The 4,777-nt window shown below is 44.4% G+C and overlaps 1 long non-coding RNA gene across 1 annotated transcript; it reads left to right on the top strand.

Moving 5' to 3' along the window:
* The first annotated feature begins 1,625 nt into the window (after positions 1 to 1,625).
* On the top strand, positions 1,626 to 2,392 carry LOC125546790 (uncharacterized). The gene is made up of 2 exons (XR_015599697.1): positions 1,626 to 1,958; positions 2,237 to 2,392. It is a non-coding gene; the product is annotated as an uncharacterized LOC125546790 (long non-coding RNA).
* The last annotated feature ends 2,385 nt before the right edge of the window (positions 2,393 to 4,777 follow it).

The following is a 4,777-nucleotide window of genomic DNA, read 5'->3' on the forward strand; positions in this document are numbered from 1 at the left end:
CCTTGCAATCTATATGATACATGGAATAGTCGAAAATTTCAATCTTTATTGGATTTTTCGAAAAGTCCATGACTGCGGCCCTGACTACTAACAGCAAAAGCATTATCATAACCGAGGGTACTTGTTAGATTTTCTACCCTAATTCTATCAATTTGAGTTTCCACGATACAAAGCAGGGTAGGGGCAAATTTCCGTGCTAGCTCACGGAGCTCTCGGACTATCGCGGCCTTGCCCACGCCACAGCAGTTCCAGCTAAGGAGACTCACTGTGCCCGACGGTACTCCACCTGGGAGTCCTCCGATGTTGCATCTGATAGTTTGCTGCCTTTCTTGTTGTTTCTCTTCTCTTGTGTACTCTTCTCCCCTGTCATTCCTATTTTCTCCCTCTTCTGCTCTTGCTTAGGTGGTGGTCTCAACGGTGTCTGTGGCGGAGGTAAATCTAGCACACCGCCATTACTGGATCCGCCTGATGTGACCACCTGGGCAGCCCCTATCGCATTCGGTTGCGCCCTCTTCCCGTTGAGCTCTGCCTCATCCATCTATGTATCAACATTTGTGCCATGTTCACCTCCTCCATCATGAGCAGCATCATGGTCAGTCCGTGCATTTCTTCCTCGGCCACTACCGCCTCCCCGACGTCCGCCTATAGGTCCACGGCCACCACCTGGGCCCTGCCCCGTACGCAAAGCCCAAGATTCCTTTAGATCCTTAACACCAACACAGATGGGGGTGGATACCCGTGCCATGCTCCTTGAACAAGTGGCCCAACATGCCACAAACCGCATACTAATCAGGGAGTTTCTCATATTTCATCGTATAATTCTCTGCATTCTTCAAAGGCTTAGTAACGTTGATTCTGACCCATACATGGTGGAAATTACCCGTGAAATCTTGCGATTGTGGTTCAGCAAATAGTACTTCACCCACCTTTGCCGGCAAAGATGGCACTAGGTGAGCATACAGGGGTAGTATATCATGAATTTGCACCCAAATCTCAATGGTGTCAAGCTGGACAGTTGAAGGTTTCGCCAAACCATCATAAGGCTTAAGAATAATGACGCCTACAATGAAGTGCCAAGGCCCTTATTGGGTTACTCCTTCCCAATCTCCCAAGCATGAAAACTAGACCGTGTACAGGTTTTCCTCCAAAGGCTTGAACTGTACCTCTTGGGCAAGATCCCATGCTGCTCCCATGTTCTTGAAGAACCAATATTGGCTATAGGTTTTGGCATAGTGGACCCTCGCGAGTGCTATCCATCGAGCCGCCTCTGGCAGCGCTTCCTTGTCATCAAACACCACGTCGTCGAGATCATCATCGGTAGTCGTGCCGTAGTAGACCCCAAAGCCCTGTCTGATGCCATCTTCTCTCGATCCCTAACCCGACAGATCGATCGGGCCTTCTACAGGAACCCTAACTTCTCCCCTCCCCCACCACTGCCTGGACCAGCGAGCGCCGAAACGCCCCCTACCGAGGATAGATGGACGGAATCATAGGTCACAACGGTGGCGACGTAGATCGCCCCGAGAGGAAGGAGAAACCCTGACTTGAGGGAACGGTATGGGTATCTTTAAATTACATGCAAGACTTAAGATAAGACTATCTTATCAACCATTCTACATGGCCTACGCACATCCTTGCTTGTCTAGCAATCTAGTCTCTATTCTTATTCCCCTGGATTTAGTGATTGACATAATTTGGTTTCGGCCTGAATCAGATGCACTTTCCCTGGAGGAGGTCGTAGAGAGCTTGGTGCCACCCCCTGTGTCGACAGCACTGACGGGAGGCGATATGGTGGCGGAGCAGGAGGCGGTGGAGCAGGAATGGGCGGTGGACAGTGTCGAAGCTCAGATCTTGGCGGCCAGGGTAGCGGCGGCCATGGATAGGAGAGAGATCTCACCCCCGACGTCAAATTTTTCAACTGGGAAGATGAATCCCCGTGCTCCTGAATGGAATAAGAGGTTAGTGGTGGATTTGTTCCTGCAGTCATTAATTTAGGGCTGCAAAAGAAAGAACTTTTGAGGAGTGGAAAAATCCTGCCATTAATAGGTGTTTGTAGTAACTTAGTGTTGGATTTATACTCGTAGTCATTAGAACTAGGTATGTACATGAAAGTTCGATGAGTGGAGTAGAAAAACTAGTGATTTACATGCAGTCAGTAGGCCATAATTTGTTTTTACCCCATAATCATGCTTGCTGAACCCCGGGCAGTTAATATGTGAGTTGGATCTGCTTGTAGGCTGAAGATAGTGCTGCTGCACTGAGCAGAACACCGTGCCCAAACCATGAGCAAAGCCAAGTGCTACAAAACATGTGCAAATGCGCTTACGGGCCTCAAATATCTTGTCAGCAAATTAAACATCTCAAGCTGGATGTGCTCGCGTGCAGTTGTAAGGTTCGAGAGGCAACGAGCCTTTATTTCCTTCGGTAGCACTGTCATCTCATCGCTCGCCTGGTACATGAAATGGGAGTTTGCATTGATACAGGGAGTATGACTAAGTTCACAATAAAAATTAATGCTTTAGACAATGTGTACAAAAAGTTGAGGCATAGGATAATTTGCCAGGTGGGGATACTACGTCCATAAATAATTGGTGAAATCCATCGGCCCTGGAAGAGTTATGGTCATCGGAGTTAGTTCATCAAGCAAATGGTGTGCAGATGCAGGGCTGGGAACATCCCTCTGAGATGTCCTGGTTGTGCTACCACCACAGGACGGAGCTGGCTGGAACGGAGGTTTTGCCGTGTTCCTTGATGCCGACTGCTCCTCAACGGAGTGCTTGGAATGGGCATAGCACATGGTGGAGATGTGGCACAACTACACGATGTGGGTAGTTCCATGAGAGTTAGAAATAACATTTAAAAAGAAGCAGCATATCCATGAGGGATGACAGACACTTACCGGTGCACCGGCGTAAGATGGGGCCGGCTTGCCAACATCTGTAGCCATGGTTATCATTCTCGGGATTGAGTCTTGGTCAAACTCATTTACCCTCGGCAACACAGAATATTTCTTGTTGAACATCCCAAGGTCGAGATTGTCCAGTAGGAATATCCGTGAGTGCTATAGATCGTTAGCCACAAAAAATAGGAGGTAACTAATGTCATGAATTTGGGGATTTGGTGTTTGATTTTTGCTGCACATTTTTTTGTTTTCCTGCTCTGCTAGTTCTTAGTTCAATTCCTTGAACATAGAGAATGATATCTCGTTAGTCATCACAGTGTGGTTTCCTTTTGTACTTGTTGATTGTATTCTTTGGAGTCCAAATCAGTTTTTGTGGTTGTTACTAGAGCTTGTTTGTTTGGTATAATAAAATAGGCTTTGTTTGTGCTAGAGAGTATCTTGTGCAACAATGGGTTTGAAATTATCTAAGCTACATTGTTCATGAGCGGTCAAATAAAAAGACACATGGTATTATTTGGCATGACTCAGTCCTGCTCAACAAAAATGAATATTTTTCTCAGCAGAAAAACTGGAACCAGATTCTCAGTCAGCATTTTCGCTCTTAAGAAGAACTATTGGAGATGTCACTTGTTTCTACAGAGCATTCTTTTTCTCCTACTACTTGGTAACTATCTCAGTTACTTGTTTTTTATCACGCCACTTTTCTATTTTGCACGGATGTTTAATACCTCGAGGCTTTAAACAGGAATACCTTGGATAAATGCAAGATGGTCAAGCTGAAGTTACTGGTCAGTCATCTAATGGAACATGTGGCTATGTCTAGAGAGAATTTCTATCGTCTGAAATGGGATAATGCATGCTTCTTACATCATGGAGAATATTTTTCAAGTGTTATTTATGTACGTATTCTCTCAGATAACAGAAACTTCTAATTCTTTATATGATATGTAACCCCTATTTTGTTGTTATAATACTTCGGCCATTTACAAACAAACGAACTATGCATGAAAACTAGTACTAGCTGTGTAAACTAACATACGACGTTTCAGGTTACTACTTTAGTGATCTCAAATATCTTGATGTCCCTTAAAATAACTTGATGCCCCTTATGTGTCTGAATTGTCCAATGCCCTCACTGAGGCTGAATTATTTGACCCCATGATGCATCATTAGAAAATATCTTTGATAAAGAACAACACCCCACAATGCTTTTCATTTAAACTTCTTATGAGTTTGACCTCGTTGGCCTTCCCACCAAAGTTTGGAGAACTACAAAATATATGGACCAAGAGGAGAGGGAAACACCTATTTGGGCCCTCAGGGAGTTAACATGTAAATTTAGGTGAGGGCTTTGTATTTTTTGTAGTGCTTATTACCTAGCATCTAAATAAGGCTGAACTTAAGGATATGTATGAATATGTAATAAGAGTATTGAGGAAAAAGTTATTATGAGTTTGATGGTTTTTGGCACATGTAGCATAACGATGAGTTTGGTCATAGTTGTGATCACATAATTTGTTCAATATTGTGGGTTTCATGTTTATAAAGAATATAAGAGTACAATGAACTGTTTTGATGTCACACATTGATCCTATTTTTGGTTGCCACCCTTACATGAGAAATTCAGTCATCTAGGACACTGAATTTTGTTGGCAAACAATTGCACATGCCCAAGATAGAGATGTGGCTCAATCTCTTTATGCTGTTATCAACTTCAGGGGGGTGGTTCCTGTCAGCGATAGGGACACGTCAGGACAACCTGCCTGGATCATGGAGATGTTCCGAAACAGCCTCGAATACCTGCTCCGTGCAAGAACTGTAGTGTCGTGGATCACTAACGAAGCAACTGTATGAAGGTTGCATAACTAACACTAC

The sequence above is a fragment of the Triticum urartu genome, chromosome 3A (genome assembly GCF_056163025.1).
Source record: "Triticum urartu cultivar PI428250 chromosome 3A, HENAU_Tu73, whole genome shotgun sequence".
NCBI lineage: Eukaryota > Viridiplantae > Streptophyta > Magnoliopsida > Poales > Poaceae > Triticum > Triticum urartu.